Raw genomic sequence first — 24,022 nt, 5'->3', positions numbered from 1 at the left:
AACTGAGTTTCCACTAGGACCTGAGTACTGACCATTTTGAGTTCCTTAAATGTCTAGTTGGTGTATAACTGGAAGTCCTAACCTTTAAAACTGGAAAATCATCTTGTATGTAACATTAGTTAACTTATGGAGCCCAACACAAGTTTAAATTTGAAACAATTAGGATAGTTGTAAAAGGAAAAGCAGCAAAAGCAATGAGTAGTATTCAGCTCCTTCCTATTTTGATTAAGTACACTACTTAATTAAAACTGTGATTTTTTTTTAAGGTTTTTGCTTGTCTCTTAACCTCTCAATATGTTTCATTATCTAAGAACACTATTTTTATTCCGTGGACTACCTGTATTCAAATGTCACTTGAGTTTGCAAAAGCAGATTCCCTCCCATTCCAGATTAAATAATCAATGTAGCCGGGAGGAGGCCCAGGGAACTCTGCATTGACAAGTTCATCAGGGTGGCCCTGTGAGCACTGAAGTTTGAGAACCCTGCCTATGAAGCTCTTCAGGGATGATGAATGATTATTAAATATTTGGAGCCTGACCTGTGGTGGTGCAGTGGATAAAGCGTTGACCTGGAAAGCTGGGCTTGCCTGGTCAAGGCACGTATGGGAGTTCATGCTTCCTGCTCCTCCCACCTTGTGTTTCCTCTCTCTCTCTCTCCCCCCTCTCAAATGAATAAATAAAATCTTTAAAAAAATATTTGGACATGTTGAGACAAAGTATAGTAGGTAATATTTCTTGAACTCTTAATTCTGTGACAGTCAGTATATTAAGTGTTTGATATCCTTCATTTTATTCAGTTTCTTCACTCTCATCTGAATTGGATACTACACTCATTTTTAGAGGTGAGAAAAGTGAAATTTAGAGAAATTCAGAGGATATGAGGCTAGAGTGATACCTTAGTGACAGAGCCAAGAGTCTGGGTCTCCCCAATGCAAAGACTGTCCTCAGCCAGTATTCTTTTTTTTTTTTTTTTAATTTTTATATATTGATTTTAGTGAGAGAGGATGGGGGAGAGGAGATAGACAGACAGACAGGAATCTCAAGCTGTTCCTGTATGTGCCCTGACCGGGATCGAACCAGCAACTTCTGCACTTTGGGACGATGCTAAAACCAACCGAGTTATTTGGCCAGAGCCTTGGCCAGTATTCTATACTGCTTTTTCTTTGGCACAGTCATAAGTAAATTTCAAGGGAAATCTGTTTTAAATATTTGGGGAAAGTCTAATTAAAAAAGCATGTTTTATTAACATTTTAATGAAAATGAAATTTAGTAATAGGAAGTTGTAGAGGGGAATAGGTACAAAGAGGTTAAAACTTTGGTGACAGGTGCTTATCTAAGGGAAAAACTACCTCAGAGCCAGGAGGCTCTGCTCTTGATTCTGTTCCCTTTTCCCTGGATGACCCTGATGACCCTGAGTAAACCGTTTAATCCCTCTGGACTTTTTCTTTCAAGGTTGTTTAGACCATCCCTAAGTGTCTTTTTTTTTTTTTTTTCAGAGAGACAGAGAGATGGACAGACAGACAAGAAGGGGGAGAGATGAAAAGCATTAGTTCTTCGTTGCAGTACCATAGTTGTTCATTGATTGCTTTTTCATATGTGCCTTGATGGGGGTGAAGGGGGGCTACAGCAGCACAAGTGACCCCTTGCTCAAGCCAGCGACCTTGAGCTTCAAGCCAGCGACCCTGTGCTCAAGCTGGTTGAGTCTGAGCTCAAGCCGGCGACCTCAGGGTTTCAAACCTGGGTCCTCGGCATCCCAGCCCAATGTTCTTGCCACTGCCTGGTCAGGGCCCCTAAGTGTCTTTATTCAAATATCCCTTGATTCAAGGACTTTTATGTACACATTTTTAAATGTATGAATTTATCTTAATTTTACTTAAAATTCAAATGAAATTCAGAACAAGAGTTCTTTAACTCAGAGGTCAGCAGACTTTTTTTGAAAGGGACTGGATAGTAATATATTGGTCCACACAATGTCTGCCATCACTGAAAAGCAGCCTTAGATGCAGACATTAATGAACAGGCTCTGTTCCTATAAATCTTTATCTGTGAACATTGAGATTTGAATTTCATGTGATTCTCTTTTTTTTGATCATGTGTCACAAAATAATAGTCTCTTTATTTTTTTAAAGCATTAAAAAAATGTAAAACCTGACCAGGCGGTGGTGCAGTAAGTAGAGTGTCGGACTGGGACACGGAGTACCCAGGTTTAAAACCCCGAGGTAGCCGGCTTGAGTGTGAGATCATAGTCATGACCCCATGGTCTCTGACTTGAAGCCCAAGGTCGCTGGCTTGAGCCCAAGGTCGCTGGTGTGAGCAAGGGGTCACTTGCTCTACTATAGCTCCCTAGTCAAGGCACATATAAGAAAGCAATCAATGAACAACAGAGGAGCCACAATGAAGAATTGATGCTTCTCATCTCCTTTCCTACCTGTCTGTCCCTATCTGTTCCTTTCTCTGTCTTTCTGTCCCTGTCAAAAAAATAAATAAAAATGAAAACCATTTCTAGCTGGTTATACATGTATATGATAGATCAGGTTCCCTTCAAGCTGGTGTGATCAACAAAACAAAGTTCTTGTCCTTGAGAAATTGATACTTAAATAAATAAAGGGAAACATTGGTCTCCAAGAAAATGCTCAATAATATTTGTTCTTTGAAAATGCTGGTTGTTCAAGAGAAATGAAGTCTAAATAAAGAAAATGCTTTATTAGAGAGTTTCATGGAGCTTTTAAAGTAATGAATGTTCACAATGTATGAATAAAATTTAAGTTAAAACCATAATTTCTGATATGTTAATTAGCTATCATTGACAAAGGGCTCCCTTAATTGGGAGCCAGTAAGAATTCTTCAACTCTGAATTCTTATCTATTCTCTTACAAGCCCGTACTAAGAATGGCAGCTAAACTTAGTCTCATAAACCGGATGGAAGGCTGACTAGGAGAGGAGACTAAGTAAAGTCATTTTATTTAGAAATGAAAATACAGATGAGCATTAAGTAAGACTTAATGTTAAGACTTTGGTCTTAGCATTCACTGTTCTCAGGGTCCACAGTGGAGGATAAGCCAGAAGGACCTAGGAAAGTTCTAGAATTGAAGATGCCGGGTACCACAGAGGGTAGAGATTCTATGGTGAAGCCAGAACAGGATGAGCGTTTCTAAGTCTACTGGGAAAATATGGATTCTCTTGGGCTCTCCCCCTGCCCCAAGCAGCTTCTCCTCTCCGGCTCTTCTCAAAGACAGGTTTTATTACTTAAACTGAAACAGAAAGCTGCTAGGTTTAAGATACTTGATGCAAATAAGGGTGCCTTACAGAAAAACAGGAGGGATAGATGAAAAGTCAGATACAGTAAACTCCCTGAGGGCAGGGACTTAACATCTGTTTTGATGACTGCTATATCGCTATAACCTACATGGTGCCTGGCACATAGAAGGTACTTAGTGAATATGCAGCAAAGGAGTGTGGAAGAAGGGTTTTTAAATCTCCAAGAAAGTAGAACATCAAAAAATAAAATCAAGGAAAAAAAAACAGGAGAGAAAAATAAAAAATGGGAACATGAGTCCAGGAGATTCAACAGCTGACGGAAAGGAGTATCGGGAGCCCTGGCTGGGTAGCTCAGTTGGTTAGAGCGTTGTCTCAGTACGCCAAGGCTGCAGGTTCAATTCCAGGTCGGGGCACGTAGAACAGTCAGCTAATGAATGCACGAATAAGGGGAACAACAAATCAATGCCTCCTTCACTTCCTCCGTCTCTCCATCTTGCCCTCTCTCCCGCTCTCCCTCCTTTCCTTCTCTAAAATCAATCAATAAAATTTAAATATATATTAAATTTATATATATAAAAATATATTCATTCCAAGAGCTCACTTTCTTTCCAGTATCTGGAAAGAAAGAATGGAGAAGACTAGAGGGAAGATAAGAACTACAAAGAAATAATGCTTGAAATTTTGCAAAGCTTAAGTTTTCAGGTTGAATTGCCCACTTACTGTCAAAAGCAATCTTGAAGCTAAAATTTAATGGAATGTCTTCTAAACTCCATTGGAAATGGTTTCTAATCTAGAATTCTAGCCCCCCAAACAATCAAGTGTAAGAGTGAGGGTACAGTAAAGGCACTTTCCAACATATGAGGTTCTCAAAGTATATTATATATATATATATATATATATCTCCCCCATGTATCCTCTGTCCTCTCCTGCTCCTCCCAAAAAACTACAGGAGCATGTAGTCTATGAGAAGAGGGAACATGAGGAAAGGAAGTCTGCATCTAGGAAACAGGTGATACAACACTGGAGAGAGAAGGGAATTCCCAGGATGAGAGTAAAAGGAAGCCCAGCAGGACAGCTGTGCAGGGGCCTGCCCAGAGCCAGTTCACACCGGAGTCAGAGAACAGAGGACGCTACCAGGAGGGACAGATAAAAACAAAACAAAACACGCTTTATGTCTTACCGTACAAAGTATGGTTCATTTGGAGAGTTTGGGAATAAATTAATGACAAAGACAAAAATAATCAAATCTCTTATAATTAACTCTAAGAAAAATTAAGCTGAGAAAAGAAACATAATGATGAAATATTCTGTGGCTTAGATATTCCTATTTCTATCATAATCAATTGGTGTATCCTAAAAGTAGTAGAAAACTATGTGGGAGATTATGTAAAGCAAAAGTATAAGGACGGGGATGTTAAAAAAAATTAAACCTTTGTCATCCAAAGCAGAAGGCCAGTGAATAATGTTTAAAATTTACAACTCAAGCAATAGCCATATAGGCATGGAATTTATAAATAGAGGCAAAAAACAAAGTCAAATAGCTTTGGTTGAGTAATTACATCTGGGTAATAAAATGGGCATGGGAAAAAAAAAAGAAATGCTAGTTCTGTGCTTAACCTCTCATATGATATTTAAATAAATTACCTCATAAATAAAACTGCAGCTTATCAATTCATTTCCTCATGACCTCACAATTCTGCTTTAGCTCCCTGTCAATGAGAGGAAAATTTGATAATCTGACACTTAGTCTAAAGTCTCAAAAGCCACCAGCAATTAGGATTATTTACATCAAATTTAACAAAAAACACCTGACCAGGTGGTGGCGCAGTGGATAGAGCAACGGACTGGGATGCAGAGGACTCAGGTTCGAGACCCTGAGGTCACCAGCTTGAGCGTGGGCTCATCTGGTTTGAACAAAAGCTCACCAGCTTGGACCCAAGGTCGCTGGCTCGAGCAAGGGGTTACTTGGTCTGCTGAAGGCCCATGGTCAGGGCACATATGAGAAAGCAATCAATGAACAACTGAAGTCTCACAACAAAAAACTGATGATTGATGCTTCTCATCCCTCTTCGTTCCTGTCTGTCTGTCCCTGTCTATCCCTTTCTCTGACTCTCTCTGTCCCTGTTAAAACAAATTTAACAAAAGCCTCTTTATTTTTAAAAAATCAATCTTCTGTATCCATGTATCCTTTATGCAGGTGGCTAAAGCAGAGATCAGCAAACTGGCCTGAGTGCTCAAATCCAACCTGCCTGGTTTTAGCTGTTGCTAAAATAAATTAATTTTTAATTCTTTTTGAACCCAATGTCACAATGACTGCTGTTGTAGTTTCAGTTTTTATTATTATTATTTTTTTTTACAGAGACAGAGAGGTATCAGAGAGAGAGATAGACAAGGACAGACAGACAGGAACGAAGAGGGATGAGAAGCATCAATCATCAGTTTATCGTTGCCCGTTGCGACACCTTAGTTGTTCTTTGATTGCTTTCTCATATATGCCTTGACCGTGGGTCTTTAGCAGACTGAATAAACCCTCGCTTGAGCCAACGACCTTGAGTCCAAGCTGGTGAGCTTTTTGCTCAAACCAGATGAGCCCATGCTCAAGCTGTCGACCTTGGGGTCTCGAACCTGGATCCTCGGCATCCCAGTCCGACGCTCCATCCACTGCGCCACTGCCTGGTCAGGCTGATTATTTTTAAATGGGTTCTTTGTCATCTCTTTCTTCCAAAGAAAGTCTGACATCACATGAAGTCTCAGCTTGTGGCATTGTTTTCCCACTCATAAGCATGTTTAATTGAAAATAATCAGTTTTTACTTATTTCACTGCATTTTCTTGCAAAGTATTAGTGGTTGTATACATTCCTGTGAATTTAAAGACCATCCCCTGCTGCTACAGGGAGCAATTAAGGATTGGATTTGAAGGAAGGTTAAGTCATCCTCTTTGTCTCTTACACACACACTTCACTTTTTTACTAAGGGATAGGTAATGTTCTTTTGTGTTAGCCTGCAGTTTAGATAATATGCTGCTCCTTAGCAAATATTTTAGATATTTGGTGTCTATTTCTTGACTCTGATATTTTGGGGGAGAAATCACTCGTTAATGAGATTCCATGTAGAACATGTGGGGAAGGGCCATCGCTATGAGGAGCCCGAGTGTATCTAGCCCGGCAGACCTTACCCACCCTCTGGTTCCCTGGTCATACATTCTGTTCTTTTCTTATCCCTCTTGTACCCTAGGCACTGAGCCTCTGCTATTTTTTTGGTCACAAATTGGCTGTCTTTCCTGCTTAAGAAGGTCGCATATCTAGGAACATATCTGTTCAGTTTCTGTAGGTACCTTAGGCAGTATTTCTCCCAAGATTGTCTCTAATTGTGCAATTGCTAATGAGCTTGTTTGGATTGTAACTTCTTGAAGCTGTCTTTTTGCTGCCTACAGTTTTGGTTTGGGAGATCTTCAGATAGCCTTCATGCTCTACCTGACAACTTTGTGACTGTGTGTCTAGATAATAAAAGTGGGCAAATTGTGTGCAAATGTATGGGAAGTGTTCAGGTTTTGTCTTGAGGTTGTGAGAACAGGCTTACTAAAATACTGCTCTTCTGAAAGTTTATTTTTCTGAAGAAAATGAGGGAAAGGAAGTGATGCTTTGTAAAATTTAATTTTATAGAGAGTTAGCACGGGTGTTATGACTGTTTTTAAGATGTTGCTAAGAGAAGTGCTTTCTCTTCACAGCTACAGTTTTGCAAATGGTTGTGTGTGTGTGAGTTGCAATAGCATAATTATTTTTGGTATAAGATATGTAAATATTCTTACAGATGACTGATATGTATTCAATACCTTTAAATTTTTATAGGGAAAATTAATTGAAAATTAGTTAAATTAATTGAAACTTATTGTGGATCTCAAACTTATTTTCTCCTTTTCAAACTTTTTTTAATGCCACTATTTCATAATTAATAAAGTCTTATATATCATCTAGTCAAAACAAGCAAATTACTTAAGCTTTCTCAGCCTCCTCTACATTTATATTTATTTTATAGAGTTGTAAGAGATTAAATAAAGATGTTTGTACAGCAGACATAGTAAAGACTTAAATTTTAGATCTCTTTCCTAATAGATTTGAATAATGTAAATGGCTCTTTTAGATAGTGTACAGAAAACAATGGTAAAAGTAAAATAACTAATTGTTGAAAGTTAAATCTTTTGATACTAAATCTGCATCCTATTGGTGTAAAATTGAGAAAGCCTAGACTGACATTTTCTCTTTTTATCCCCACAACACTGAACCCTGATTTAATATGCAATTTAGATAAAACTCAATATCCTGGTTGTATTTTCTCTTTTAAAAATGGTCCTAACAACATTTGTTATTTTTTATTTGGAAGCGTCTGAAGATAAGGAACTATACCTCAATTTCATTTTGAATTGCCATGCTTAATAACTTTCCAAACATGTTTTAAGTTCTGAGTGTTTGGTTTTTGTGATTTATTAGTTCGACTACATTAAGTTCTTTCAATGAGCAAAGAAAATAACTAAATATTTGGTGTTGTAAATGTTATCTGAGTAGCCAAGCCAGGAGAAAAAACATCACATGGTGGTGCTGATTAAAATGTTAGTTCCCAGTGTGGAGGTTTGAGTCTGTTTGTTGATTGGTCTACCCCTTCCAGTGCCTAGAACAGTTCCTGTCACATTGTACCATATTTCCCCATGGCTAAGACCCAAAATTTTCGAAAAATTTGGGGCCTAAAAACTGGGTGTGTCTTACACAGTGGTCGTAGATTTTTTTACTTTCATTTCCCGCTTTTTTGCACTTGTATGTGCTCATTGTTGAAGACAGTGATTCATAATCAGACACAGATGAGGACAAGCTAATGGATGGGAGTTTTGACAGTAATAAGGAGTTGTATGAATTTTATAGTGAATAAACTTGAGTTCAAGGCCCTGGCTGTTGGCTCAGAGGTACAGCATCGGCCCGGCGTGTGGAAGTCCCTGGTTCGATTCCCGGGCAGGGTCTGTAGGAGAAGCGCCGATCTGCTTCTCCATCCTTCCCCCTCTCCTTCCTCTCTGTCTCTCTTTTCCCCTCCTGCAGCCAAGGCTCCATTGCGGCAAAGTTGGCCTGGGTACTGAGGATGGCTCCAGTTGCAGCAGAGCAACGCCCCAGATGGGCCGAGCATTGACCCCTGGTGGACATGCCGGGTGGATCCCAGTCCGGTGCATGTGGTAGTCTGATTGACTGCTTCCCCACTTCTAACTTCGAAAAAATATTAAAAAAACACAAAAAAACCCCCAATTCAATAACTTTATGTAACACATTTATTTCAAATTTTGGGTCCCCAAATTAAGGTGCGTCTTATACATGGGAGCGCCTTACACGGTAGGTTTTAAATGTTAATTATTGATTGAACGAATATAGTGGAAGAGTTTTGATCTAGTAGTTAGTCTTAGTGCCATAATTTCTCATCCCTACTTAACTGTATGATTAGGAGCATGCTACTTGTTTTTAGTGTTTTGCTTAGTAAGTGGGGACATTTAACATAAAGATTTTAGGAAATGTTGAAAGTGAAATTACTTTGAAAAATGTGAAGTGCTGCATAAATATGGAGACATATTCCTAGTATGCAGTTCTTTATTCAGAAGCTGACCCCAAAGTATAGTGAATCTTCTTCATTTAACTGTTTATACTTTATAGAAAACTAATAGCATTTTTTTCTCCTTTTTTGGGGAGGATGTCTGTTTTCTCTACTTAGAAATAAAAATATTTGTTAGAGTTAGGAATCTCAAATTGAAAAGTTTTGAGTATAGTTTATTCAAGAATAATAGAAAACTCAAGACTACCTCATTAACCTATTTCTTTTGTTTATTCTTAAGTCTGTATGTATTCAATTTCTGCCATGCTTTTCTATATTCTTGCTCACTTCCCCTACCCCTTTAGAATATAAATAACAAACTCCCATAGAACTTTCATAAATAGCATTAATTCACATGATATCCTAAATTGGAATAAGACTAATCTAGTGTCTTTGCTAAGTCCAGGTCATGAGGCTGGGATGTTAAATAACCAAATAATGATCAAAAAGCTTATCTGAGTAATTTGAAACACCCAATATGTGGCTCAGTTAATTTGGGGCCAGTTAATAAAAGCTTATCTTGCCCTAAGATACTTGAATGTCCATAACTATTGAATCAGGACAGGTCACATTTGAGGAGTGTGGGTATACTTTTCACAAATAGTGTCACTCTGCACAATTACTATCTTGGCTCATGTTTCCCTATGACTCTCTCATTTCCTCTGGGATTATGCTTAGCAAATGTGAATAGATATTGCTTCTTTATTGGGTTTTTCTTTTGTCTTCATATGATACCAGTTCCCATTCTTGTCTTGGTTGTTATGATGGGGTGTTTTTCTCTAAATTTAGCTGATGAAGAAAAGTCCACTAATCTAGTGCTCTGAAGGTGGCCTTTTCAGATTGAACTGAGACATTAAGAAGCTGGTTAAGTGTCTCTCCTGGAAGCTGCCCAGTCTCTCCTTGCGTGGCCCAAGATGCTATCTGCATCGGTTCATGTTTCCAGTCTTGAGGTACTCTGTCAAATTCGGAACACAAAATTAAAACTTAGTCTGTGCAGTTCATTTTAGGTAAGCTTTGTAAAGGATTCCCTTTCTCATTGGAAAAACAAATCTGGAACCATACTGGAATTTTTGTGTAGAGACATGGTCTCTTGACATTTGCTATTATTCCCATGTGCTGGAAATGGAAGACACATTTACAGGGCTGTGAGCTTCTATCCCATATTTTCTTTGCTCTTATGTTGAGAATAGCCCCAGTGCATTTGTTTCACTATTCCAAGTGTTCTTTAGTACAGAAAGTAACAACAGATTGTGCTATGAAATTTACAGTTTCTGTCTTGAGTGTTTCTATGTACATAGTTTTTGTTTTGCCTTTCTACTATGATTAGGGAGATGTTTATTAAACTAAGCAATAAGTTATGACAGTACATAGTTTGTTATAATGAATATGTCATTGACATGCTATTTTGTTACCTCAATAAGGAAAAATAAAACCATAGAGATTCTCCCAAAGTAGTTGTTTACTGTTTTATACTATTCTGATAATTGATTAAATTTTCCTCCATGGCAGTGAAAATTTGTTTTTGGAAGATGTTCATTATGCCTGTTATCAGGGACCTCTACAAAAATAGAATCAGTTTATGCAAGAATTTGTAGACTCTCCTTTTTGGAAACACTGGGCCTTGATCAGAGAGACAATTCAAATGCTAGCTCTTGAAATAAATGTATTGAGTACTTGCTGGTCCAGGCACAGTGCTAGATCCTGAGGGTACAGAGGCAAGACAAACTCAGTACCTGATTTTTGGAGCATATCATGTAGTACAAGAAATACTATAAACATAGCAGCTCCTGCTCTTTTTTTTTTCTTCCTTTCCTTTAAAAAACAAGCTTAATGATGCTAACGGACCTGAGTCTGAAGGGTATGGCTAGGAAATGCTTTCCCAAGAATATGACATGTGGAGGAGTCAGTAAGAGATAAGCAGGTACCTGTATGGGGGGGGGGGGGTCAGAAGAACAGCCCATAGCATAGGAATAGTGTGTGCAAAGACCCTGAGATGGGCTGAGACTCCTGGGGAGAGAGGAACTGGCAGACCAACAGACCTGTTTAATGGAGGGAAATGGAGTTTAATGGAGGGAAATGAGAGGGAGAAAATATGAACTGAGTGGCTCTAAATGCAACTAGAGAAGTATGCAGGCTTTTTAGGGCAGTTAGGGCATTCTGAACTTTATTTTAAGATGGTTGGGAGGCCTTTAGATAGTTTTAGGCAAAGAAATGACATGATTCTGGACAGGAAAGCTACAGGGTATTGTCTGAATTGTCTTATGTAGCTGAGCCTTTTTTGAAATCTGGAAAGATGTGGAGAATGAAATAGTGATTTTAGAGATTCTTTGGAATGTGAGTAAAGTTAGGCTTTTGCATTTTTTAGGGGGATTCTTTAATTTAGATAAACTTGGAAAGGCTTTCTTCTGCTTTCCTCATTAATAATTGGAATTTCTTCTGTGACTTCATGTGAGAAATGGTAGTTTGAAATGTGGCCAAACTCTTCATTATACTTAAATGATTTTAAAAACATAAGGATTTGATATTTTTGTTTTCTTTCAACACATGGAACTTGAAACTTTTATATAGTAACAAGTTTCGTGTATTTGAGTTTTGGAGCTCTCGTCAGTCTCTGTGAGTTTAACCCCCCCCCCCCCCCCCCCCCGTTATAGCTGCATCATATTTCAAGGAACAGTGTGTGTGTGTTTGTGTATAAAAGTATCTCTTTTGAAATTCAGATTTATAGTCATGTGTGTGTATTCTTATGCATATGTGTATATGTTACATGCTGTATGATTGTGTGCGATCTTCCATTTTTATAGCATTTTTAGATAAGGAATGTTGGTTCAGTAAAAGGATATTATAGCAGTAAGAGTTGCTAGCATGTACTAAAATGACTGCAAGTGTTGGGGATGTCTAGTATTCAGGATAAAGTGAGATACCTCTTTTTTTTTTTTAAGTGAAAGAAGGGGAGATAGTGAGACAGACTCCTGTGTGTGCCCCAACCAGGTTCCACCTCAGAACCCCTGTCTGGGGCCGATGGTCGAATCAACCGAGCTGCTGGCTGTGAGAGGGGGAGAGAGAATGAAGGGAGAAAGGAAGGGGGAGAGAAGCAGCTGGTAGCTTCTCATGAGCGCCCTGACTGGGGATTGAACCCAGAACTTCCATATGCTGGACCAAGGCTCTATCCACTAAGCCAATTGACCAGGGGCGATACCTATTTTTAAAGAAGGTAGAGAGATCTAAGTGTGGGAGGAAAGGTAGAGAGATCTAAGTGTGGGAGGATTTCTAACCTTGGTTGAGAAGCAGAGCTCAAGCTAATGTCAGATGATCACATTAGACTGAGCAGGAGGTGGGAGGAGTAGTAGATGGACTTCAAAAGCAGCCCACCCCTAGGATAATGTGGTTTTTACATTTTATTGTGGGGATCCTCAGCCACTCTGCTGTTGCATGTGCAAACACCATATGGAAAGTTTGCTATGGAATAACTCACCCTATACATGCTGTCTGTTGGCAGTTTTCTCTTTTAACTTAGAGGCCCATTGGGGTAATACCTATATTGATGTAGAAGAAACTCATGCTGGTATCTCTGGGATGAACTGAGTCTTTATATAAATATAAACCAGTAATAAAGTCTTACTTGCCTTTTGGCAAACTAACAGCAAGAAAAAATAAACAGAGCTACTCACTTTGTAGGAAATGAGTACCTAGGAGCATAGAGAAATTAGTGTGCTCAGATTTAAGACAGTAATACACTTTTAGAACAAGAACAGGTTGCTGGGAGTATAAGCATTCTAATCATTTTTAAGTCATTTTTAAATTTCTTGGTAAAACTTAAATAAGAATGAATAGGGCTAAAAACAAAGCTGCTCACCTGAATTAGTCAAAGGGATCTCAAAAAGAGAAAAAATAGAGATGCCAGGAGGCACGGAGCACAGATTCAGAGCCTCTAATTTTAAATAGTTTTAGAAGCAGGAACAGACTGTTGAGAAGAAGAAAGTACTAATAAAAAAGAATTTCTCTGAGCTGAAGAAAGGGAAGTCCTCAGCATGAATTAGGATAAATGAAAAAAACCCGACCCCTAGACATAGGCATCCTGGTTGAATTTCAAATTTTCTCAAGTTAAAGAGACAATCCTAAAAATGTTTGAACGAAGAAATAGGTTATCCACAATGGTAACAAATGTTTCAGTGGTAACAGACAGACATTTCATAAGCAATGTTGAATGCTAGACGAAAAATGAATATTTTTTAAAGTTTTGAAGGGAAGTTATTTTCAAACTGTAATTTTGTACCCAGGCAGATCATAAATTGTGGTGCAAAGGAAGGAATTTTCCTTTGTGCACCCAATTTTGATGGCAGAAAAGTACAAGGAAAAAATCCATGCGATCTAGAGAGCAGTGGCACCGAGGTGACTGACCCAGGAGAGGTCAGGACGAGTAAAGGAAATGAGCGGAGGCTGCGGGCTGGTGATGTTCTCTCCCAGTGGTCGGGTCTAGTGCCAAACACTTACTTTCTTTTCCTTGGTGCTTTTACAATATTCAGTTCCTCAGTTAATGACTACATCAAAACACTGAAAAGTTTTTTTTATGTTTTGTTTATGTGGTTTACCATCTAGTGATCACTTTAAAGCTGCCCTAATCACAAGTATAGAACGGGATGAAAATGCAGTAAACCCTGACAGTGTAAAAACAGACCTGTTATATCCGGAGATGGATGTGGCAGGTAAGAGAGTGTGTATACTGAATGTTGGCTACCAACAAGGTGGTGGTGGTTTATCTACCTAAAGTTACACTTACGCACACTGATTATATAATTGCCTCCCAATTCTAAGACAAAACTCCTGGAAAGTGGGTCTGGCTGTTTTAGACTTTTATGTACATTTTAATGTTCTTCTTTGTGCAGGTATTATAATAAAATCACCAAAGTGGTTAGTTTTAGCCATTTCCTCCATGCCAAAGGTGTCTTTTTTGTCAAAACTGTTAACATTTATGTTTACTTTCTACCACCTCCCAAGACAGGTGGGCCAGAGACCTTTTCTGTAGACTGTCAGCCTACATGTGTTGTGTCCTTCTTTGGAAGAAGAGTATGTAGCCCAGAGGTGTTGAATAGAGAGAATTGTCCAAATTTTATTTCTATCCCTTTTTTCCATGAATATTTCTGCTTTATTGAGGTATAATTGACAAAATTGGAAGATATTTAAAGTACTCAAAGTATGCAAGTATGTATGCATTGTGAAAGATTCCCACCACCTAGTTAATTAACACATCCATCACCTCCTATATTTATCTTTTTTTGTGTGAGAACAGTTTTTTGCTCTCCTAGCAAATTTCTATTATACAGTGTTAATTCTAGTCACTGTATTTATAGTAGCTCCTCAGACCTTATTCATCTTATAGCTAAACATTTTTCCTCTTCCACCAACCTTTTTCTATTTCTTCTGGCAATCAGTTTTCAACTCTGTTTCTATGAGTTTGATTTTTACCCCCCTAGGGTCCACATATAAATGATACCATGCAGTATTTGTCTTTGTCTGGCTTATTCCACTGCTCAGCATAATGTCCTCAGGTTTGATCTACATGTTGCAAATGGCATGATTTCTGTCTTATAGCTGAATACTATTCATGTGTACATACACACCACATGTTCTTTATTCATTCATTTGTTGATGGACATTTAGGCTATTTCCATATCTTAGCTGTTGGGATAATGCTTCCATGAATATGTGAGAGCTTTTCTTTTTAGTTGGTGTTTTTGTTTTCTTCAGATAAATATCCAGAATTGCAATTGCTAGATCATGTGGTGGTTCTAGTTTTCATTTTTTGAGAAACCGCTATACTGTTTCTTATAGTGGCTGTGCCAATATACATTTTATCAACAGTGCACCAGGTTTTCCTTTCTCTGTGTTCATGGCTAACACTGAACTATCTCTTGTCTTTTTGATGACTGCCATTCTGACAGGTGTGAGGTAGTATCTCATTGTTTGTATTTCCTGATGATTTGCGATGTTGAGCAACTTTTCATGTACCTATTAAACCTTTGCATGTCTTTAGGAAATGTCTATTCAGGTCCTCTGCCCATTGTTTAATAGAATTGTATTTATTTGGTTTTGCTATTGAGTTCTGTAAGTTCTTTATGTTTTTTGGATATCAGTCCCTTCTTGTCAGATATGATTTTCAAATATTTTCTCTCATTCAGTAAGTTGCCTTTTCATTTTGTTGATCGTTTCCTTTGAGGTGCAAAAACTTTTTGTTTGATGTAGTCCTACTTGTTTAATTATTATTATTATTATTATTTTTGCCTTTGCTGTTCCATTATTTTTCTATTTAGGAGCTTCTAGTGCATCCTAATAGCCGATGGGGTTTGGATTTCCTATCAAACTGTACATGGTCAAGGACAGGAGACTCTTACTGGTTATCTAGTCTGTCCTTATGTTTGGTGTTGTGAGGACTCACTACTTTTAGACACAAGTTAATCTAGCCTGTTTCTTCATAGAATTTAGTTTTGTAGCATCTTTCTTAACTTAGGTCATTATTGCACTGTAGAATTTGGAAGTTATGCTGGCTGCTTGTCACAGATACATGGTGCTGTATTCTAATTGAAAGCAGCTGTCTAGAATCTGCATGACAGCATCATATCGTTGACAGATTATTAGGTCACTTTTTTTCCTTGTTCTTTTTAGATTATTTCACACAAGCCCTTTTGTCATGTTCTGTGGCTATTTTTATTGTCCTTAAATTTGATTTAACTCTTAGAAGTCAGGCCTAAGGGAAAAATGGCTTATATAAAAGGGAATTTTTAAACATGCCTTTGAAGTGTAATTACTATTAAAGTTAAATTTTTTTAATCACCCTTATTAATTACAGATAGGGAGTCTGATGATGACCTATAGATGAAGCTGTAGCTGTCACTCTGCTCCTGGATACCACTGATTTGGTCTGTGTGTGCTTAAAGCTCTTTTTCATTTTGACCAGTGGTTAGATGAAAACAAGTTGCAGTCCAGAGAATTTCCCCTTTACAACCCTCACTTTTCAGGTTTACTTTTAGACCATTGTCCTGGTTAGACAAGACCCAGAGAAGGACCCTGTAGTGCTAGTGAGAGAAGAGCATTTGACACATGGTCATGGAACTGGTTACGGTCTGAGATATAGAAGAGGTTTAATGCTTTTTTATGACTAAATTGAACCAGTAAGGTTACTTTAACTGTTAAGAACTGGGAAGCATTTGATCTATCAAATTCAGATTTAGAACAGTTATTTATACATGTCTGTTTTATGGAATGCTATTAAGCACTACTTTTTGTGGTGAAATTTTGTAACTCTCATTGAACAAATATTTATTAAGCATCTGCCAATCATGGATGTATATAATCCCTAAATTACTTTCAAACTTAACATATTTTAGAACTTAGTTCTAATGTTGAATGTGACTTTCTTGATTAGTTCTAGGTATTATTTAAATGGATATATGAACTCTTTTACTAGATACTTCTTAAAGGTGGTATGAAGTCGTATTTTTGGAAAGTACTGGTATTAACCTTCTGAATGTAACTGTAAGTTGAAATATTGAGTATCTACAATGTTCTGGCATTACAGATACATATATGTCATGGTTACTAATTTTATTATTATTATTATTATTTTAGCAAGAGAGAGAGAGGGACAGACAGGAAGGGAGAGAGATGAGAATCATCAACTCATAGTTGCAGCACCATAGTTGTTCTTTGATTGCTTTCTCATATGTGCCCCAACCGGGGGATCCAGCTAAGCCAGTGAACCCCAATTCGAGCCAGCAACCTTGGGCTTCAAGCCAGTGACTATGGGGTGAGGTCTATAATTCCATGCTCAGGCCAGTCACCCTGCTCAAGTCAATGACCTTGGGGTTTCAAACCTGGGTTCTCAGTGTCACAGGCCAATGCTCTATCCACTGCACCACCACCTGGTCTGGCTTATGGTTACTAATTTTAAATCATTACATTTGTCATCAGTTGAATTAGCTAGAACTTTGGAAAAAGATTCCAATTAACTCAGTAACTCTGTCTAGCTAATGTGAATATTGAGAGACTTAGAGGTTCTAACTTACTCTGATTAAATATTTCCTAAGCATACCAATTAGGAACACCATTTTCTAGTTCCCTGCCCATCTCCTTATGTGAATACACTGGCAAATGCATAATAGTTAAATCCTGTTTACTTTGTGTACGCCTGAGAAAGAACACTGTGAACACCTGTTGCAAAGTAATAGTAGGACTTCCTAGATCCCATATGCTTATTTATCAGGTCATGGAGAGCTGTGGAGAAATTAATGCTACTCATGTTTATCCAATAAAAATAGTGGATCAGATAAGCTGCCAGCCATATGTTACTACAGGGGGCTTGCTCAGGTTGGGGCCAAGTCAGTAGTAATGCTTACTTAATGTAAACATGTAGCCTCTCCAGAAAACTGATACCTCAGTCTGTGCAGAGTTTTTAAGAGTGAACCAGTAAAATACTGTCTTTGCCTAAGGTCCTTGATTCCTTTGTTTAAGCTTAGCCCAAACATCTGAGTGCGTCTGTGTGCCAAGCATTTCTCTAGGCTCTAGGTATATAAAGATGTAATATGATCACCTAGGAAGTTTATACCAGAAAGGCTGGTTGTGAAAATTAAGGTCTTGCCTTGTGGGTTTAGGTCAGAATGCTGTGGTCTGGATGATGCTGCTTATATAAGGAGAATAAAAAGCATTAAAAGATCTGATGTCTCCCATCCCTTCACTGATCTCAGACCATTCTGTACTAGTGTTTGTAAAGGACCATGTAATTGAATTCCTCTAATTGTTTGATGTGGAACTGAGGGCTGCCTACCCATTGTGTAAAGAATAGAATTCTGGCCAGGTAGCTCCATTGGTTAGAGTGTCAACCCAGTTCACCAAGGTTGAAGGTTCAATCCCCAGTCAGGGCACATACAAGAGTCAACCAATGAGTGCATAAATGGATGGAACATCAAATTGATGTTTCTCTCTCCCTCTCTGTCCCTCTCCCTTTCTCTCTCTCCCTCTTTTCCTCTCTCACTTTTGTTGCGAACCAGCTGCTACAAGTCAATTCTGGGGTCCTGAACTGGAAAAGGTATGAAATTGAATTAAAAATAGAGACTTAAAGATATATAACATACAGATGGGTTCGTGAGGATGCCATGGCTTGCCAACAGTCACTACTGTTCCTGAGCCACAACATGGCTCCCCCAGAAAGACATCCCCTATATTCATGGAAAAACGTGGTCCATTAGCAATTCAGTAAAGTTTCCAAGGCAACTCAATGACAACCCCCACCATACTATTCAATCTAACTTTACATCAATAAGAAACTAGCTTCCAGCCCTTGGGACGGGGCGGGAATATGGGCAGGACGAGCAAGAATCAAGCACAGCCTCCTGCAACTCAATCAGGCAGCTGAGGTGGAGGGTTGGGCCCAACACCTCTGTCTTTTAGAGCAGTGGTCCCCAGCCCCCAGGCCGCGGACTGGTATTGGTCCATGGGCCATTTGGTACTGGTCCGTAGAGAAAGAATAAATAACTTACATTATTTCCATTTTATTTATATTTAAGTCTGAACGATGTTTTATTTTTAAAAAGTGACCAGATTCCCTCTGTTACATCCGTCTAAGACTCGCTCTTGATACATTTATCCGTCCCGCCCTAAAGGCTGGTCCATGAAAATATTTTCTGACATTAAACTGGTCCGTGGCCCAAAAAATGGTTGGAGACCACTGCTTTAGATATCTAGACCGCAAAATACTCTGTTTATTTTTCAGTCCCCAACACTCTTTCCCTCTCCCTTTTTCCCTCTCCCTACTCCCTCTTTCCTCTCTCCTTTTCTCTCTTCCTACCTCCCTGACCACCTCCTCTTCTCCTTCCTCTCCCCCCATCTCCCCCTCTTCCTCTCTCCCTAAAATCAATTTTAAAAATTAAAAAAAGAATAGAAGCAGAAGGATCGAAAGTTTATTGCTCTCCTTGCATCCTTTTCCCTACTTTCCAGGACTCTGGTAAAGAGTCAAAAGATATCTTGCCCTGTGGTTTTGAAGAAACCATATTTCTTAAGAATGTGGCATTTGGGACATTTGTTTCCTCAGAGATAGTCTTTGGATAAATGAGAACAGTTGATCTAGTCTGATCAGATTTTTGAAAATTCAAGGTTTAGTACCTTGCCTTTGAGTTGGTAACATCTGAGGAAAAACTAAATCTAAGTGAAATTGTCTAGATAAGGTATGTGCACTACTGTGTTCATTGCAGCATTATTTACAGTAGCCAAGATATGGAAGCAACCTAAGCAGTCATCAACGCATAATTGGATAAAGAGGATGTGGTACATACAGCGGGTCCTTGAGTTACTACAGTCTCAACATATGGATATTTCAAGTTTACAGTGCTCACTCCCACAAAAACTTAAAAAAATTGAGACATGAATGTTTCAGCTTATGCCATTATCATTGTACTTATGGACTATGTGGGCAAACTACTATAGTTTGGTTAAGCACGTCAGAGGAATATGCAGCAATATACAACGTATGAGTGAGGGAGTTGATGTCCCCCAGTACAATGACCTACACCATTTTGGACTGTTAAAAGTTCAAAGTTCCATTTGTGTTAGGCTAAAGTATGTTTGGACTTACACCAAAATTTAGGTTATGTCATGTCGTAGGAATGGAACTGTGTCGGAACCCGAGGATCCCGTGTATGTACAATGGGCTGTTACTCAGCCATAAAAAGAATGAAATCTTACCAATTATAACCATGTGGATGGACTTAGAGGATGTTATGCTAAGTGAGATAAATCAGCCAGAGAAGGACAAATACCAGATGTTTTCACTTGAATGTGGAATCTAAAGTACAAAATAAATAAATAAGTAAGTAAATAAAAACAGATTCATAGATATGGAGAACAAACTGATCGTTGCAGATGGTAGGGGGATTGAGAGGCTGGATAAAAAAGGTGAAGGGATTAAGAAGTACAAATTGGTGGTTACAAAATAGTCATAGGGATATAGAGTAGTTTTGGGAATGTAGTCAATATTTTAGTAACTAAGTATGGTACCAGGTGGGTAGTAGACTTATTGGAGATTCACTTCATAAATTATATAAGTGTCTGACCACTACACTGTACACTGAAACCAATATTTCAGGTCAGCTGTAATTGGAAAAAAGATAAAATGAATAAAGCATGCCCACGTTTTTGAGAGGACAGGTTAAACTATGTAAGAATTAGAAAAAGTGAGAGAGTGGAATTTATTTCTGCATTCTGTTTTTGCCCACCTACCTTCTAGAACATTTTCCTTAGAATTTATAGAATGTTTTGCTTCAACTTGCTGTAACTTTTTGGTAGTTTTTAAAAACTGCTTTCTAGTTTGGAAATACAAGCTGCAAGCTTTTGTCTTATATTTGCCACAGTTGCGCTTATTACCCTCTGACAAATACCGCTTTCAGTGAGAACACTATGACACTGAGATGTCATGATGTCAAGCTACAGCTCTCAGAACCAGCATGTGACAGGATGGAGACTAAAGCTCTGATATTTGGATTCTTAGTACAGTGTCCTTTTAGTCTCTTCTTGGTCTTCATTACCATATGTTATTAAAAACTGTAGTAAAGAAGTATGCTACCGGGCATCATTGTTATGTCCCAACACCTAACATACCCTTGCAATAAATTCTAATCCTGTGCATGTTTCAGAGTGAATGTTAAAGAAGTGGCCTGCCCCCCGGGGGGCAGACTATGGCCATATCTGGCCCTTGGCCTGTTCTTCTTTGGTCCCTTTCACATTTTTCAATGGTTGAAAACAAAATCAAAAGAATAATATATTATGACCCACCATAATTTTTATGAAATTTAAAAGTTTTATTGGAGGATGGTCATGTTCATTCATTTATGTATTGTCTGGTTGCTCTAATGCTCTGATGGTAGAGTTGTGTAGTTGCAACCGAGACCAGATGGCCAGCACAGCCTGAAATATATCCTAACTGCCTCCTCACATAAGATGTTTGCTGACTCTTGTTTTAGGCTGTTGCTGTGATCTTTGATTTTTACTGGCATTAAATACAGCCATGTAACCCTTTCGGACCCCTATTTAAACGTTTTCATCATGATCTTACGCAGATTTCTAAAATTCCCTAATGGCTAGTAACCTTCAGTCACTAGGTTTGTTTTTTTAAATTTATTTTTATTTTTAATTATATGACAAAGCTGGTCACTTTGACATCTCTGTAAACGATATGACCACCATACATGAACTATCTAAATATACCTAAACCGACATTAATGTCCTTTACAGAATTATATAACAAACACTTGCTAGCATCTTCAGATTTTTTTGTTTAGGCTTAGTATACAGAGATAGGTCATCCAGACTTACCTAGCTGGTTGCTTTTACTTCTCCAGTGGTGGCTGGGCCATTATTGCCTCCCAGGTCTTTTATTCTCGCCCCTGCCTTCATAGCATGTTCATTGCCTGTTAACTTACAGATAAGAAGCCATAAAACCCACCTTCATCTCCTGCACTCTCTGTATCCTTACAGTCTTTGATTGTTTCAGAGAAGAAATAACCCTTCCTTTTCCAAGGTTGCCCAATGAGTTCCTCGTCTACATGGCTATTTATGTCATCTTTGTAAAGGACCTGTCTGGTCATGCCTTTTTTCTTCTCAAAGTCAAAACACTGGTTGGATATTACAGCTTATACTGTAAGTGACAGTGCAGAGGTTGACCCTACCAACCTCTCCAGCCCTGACCCTTCTCACATAGACTCTGTGCTTAAGTCCTAACTGCATTTGCCTTTCTTTGAATATGCACTGCTCTTTCAGGCCTCCGTGGCTCCCCGTGTGTTTTTTCTGTCCATAATGGCATTGTACCTTGCGAGATAGGCTCCTCAGCCTTCAAGAACCGTGTTCATCGTAAGTCTTCTGGTGAAGTCTTTGGAATCCCTCAAAATGCATCATTGTTTTCCCTTCACTCTGAGTGTACTTCAGGGTGCTTTTGTTGCACTTACCATGCGACATCATACTCATATCTTACCTGCTTGTCTTATGCATGACCTGGTCTTTAGAAATTGGAATGGGAAGAGGAGGAGAAGAATACCATTTTTACACATCTCAGTTATCTGCAGCATCTGGCACTTTGTAGCCACTACGGTAGGTTCTTATTCAAATGAATAGAGAATTGAATTTTAAACAGCAGGTGGGAGCACAGGGCCAGCCGGATTTCCTAGAATGATTGTACAGCAGGGACATGACTCCTATGTGTATCTATGAAAGCTATTTGCATAACTATTGGAGATTGATTCTTAATTTTATTATTTTTTGGTGTCTTTTGGTAAATGGTGAATGAATGAATGACTTTGCATGTAGTCTAAGTGTTGGGTTCTGAATCATTCTGGAGTGTTCCCCCATTTTTTTCTTTTGGCCCAGAATACATAAGGTTTTGCCTTTGAAGATGTAAGTGGTAATTGGCCAGTTCCTCGAGGCCGAACCTGGGGTAGGGAGTGGTGAAAGAGAAGGTGAATTTGTGTAGGCAGGAAGAAAGATGTGAGCAAGGTGATGCAACACTGACTTATTTAGGAAGTTCTGTGAATTTTAGTAAAAAATCTAAAATTTGCTTTTAGATTTCATCAGCCTTAGTCAAAACTAAAGAAAGAAAACATTTGTAGGGTCGGTCTAGCCTGGTTTCTTCTCACTGCAGGGGTCATTCCCAGCTCTGGAGTGATGCTATGCAGAAGAACGGGTGGCAGATGAGAGAGCCATGGTCTCTACAAGCTGCAGTCTGCCTTTTGGGAATCTTATTCTTAAGTGAGAGAGGAGACAAAGGATAGAAGAAAAATAGGGCTTGTTTTCTAGAATAACTTCCCTGTGTCTTGGTGTGTTTTAGTTGCTATAACAAAATACCACAGACTGGCTGATAAACAGCAGATATCTATTATAAGGCCCATGGCCGTGGCCATGCAGTTCCCATTGGATTTGGGCAGATGGCAGAGAAACCGTGGAGTGGGAAGATGGTGGGCCGTTTCATTTATTAGAGTCTCGCAACAGAGGACGAATAAGCAGGCAGGGCAAACCACTTCCCTTTCTCTCAGGACTCACAAGCAAAACAGGCGAGGGTAGGGAAAACTCCTTCTCTGGCAAATAATAGCAAGCAATGGCTCCTCCCAATGGCAGCAGGCAATTGTAGTCTATAATCTGCCGCCGTGAGGGCAAGTACCTGTAGCCTTATATAGACCATATATACATGGTGCTGCCCCATGCTCATGCGCCAATCAGGCAAAGTACAAGGTGAGTGAGCTTAACACACTTGTAACAAACACACTTGTTTTCCCAACAAGTATTGGGCTGCTCCCTTCACAATATATACAACAGATATCTTCCACAATGGTCCCTGTGTGAGGAGTGAGGAACATTACATAAACAGACTACAGCAACAACACAAGTTATATAAGTACAATACTTACAAAGGTGCCCTTCACAATGTCTCCCTGAGCACTCTACCCAAGGTGCTAACTGGAGGCCCATCTCTAGCCCCTACCCCTCAGTAGGTGGGAGGGCCTGTATAATCCAGGGGTGTGTCCATGGAAACCTTAAAGTGTCCTTGGTGTGTCTCTTGAACTGGATGAGAGAAGCTTCCCAGAGCTGCCCCCTCCCATCAGGGTCACTCATACTGTCCAAAAGTGGCATGTCCATCCAACAGAGGAATCAGTGCCCCCTCTGGTTGTAGTCCAAGAGTTAATTACACTGCTTAATGATCAGTCTGTGTTAGACAGCCCAGCTGTCTGTGCAAATCACCAAAGTAAAGGTCCATTATAGGCAACTAACCATACAGCTCTTTATTAATGGATCTCAGTGCTTTTCCATAAGTGCTCTGTCTGTTGTCATAAGCCCCATCCAGAACCCTTAGCAAGATTACAGGACCTGGCAGGGTAAACACATTCAAGGCCTTTGCCACCTTGATAGTTCTCTGAGCTGCTGCTGCTGCAAAAAGCACCTATTACATTCTAATGCCAACACCTGCTGCACATTAGAAGGGGACCATTGGATTGACAGTTTCACATGGGGCCTCTGGTCCCCATCCATCCCTGTTAGAGGGGTCCCTCGGCCTTCTCCCTACTCAAACTGGAACAATGGGTCTTGGGGGTCCTCCTCTTTCTCAACTGTCTCCA

The 24,022-nt window shown here is 39.0% G+C and overlaps 1 protein-coding gene across 1 annotated transcript in view; it reads left to right on the top strand.

Moving 5' to 3' along the window:
* Positions 1-24,022, top strand: part of SLAIN1 (SLAIN motif family member 1) — an 80,205-nt gene that overhangs the window by 16,938 nt on the left and 39,245 nt on the right.

This window comes from Saccopteryx bilineata, chromosome 6, assembly GCF_036850765.1.
Source record: "Saccopteryx bilineata isolate mSacBil1 chromosome 6, mSacBil1_pri_phased_curated, whole genome shotgun sequence".
Taxonomy (NCBI): Eukaryota; Metazoa; Chordata; class Mammalia; order Chiroptera; family Emballonuridae; genus Saccopteryx; species Saccopteryx bilineata.
The sequence above is the reverse complement of the archived record's forward strand: the minus strand, read 5'-3'. Positions and strand labels throughout refer to the sequence as shown.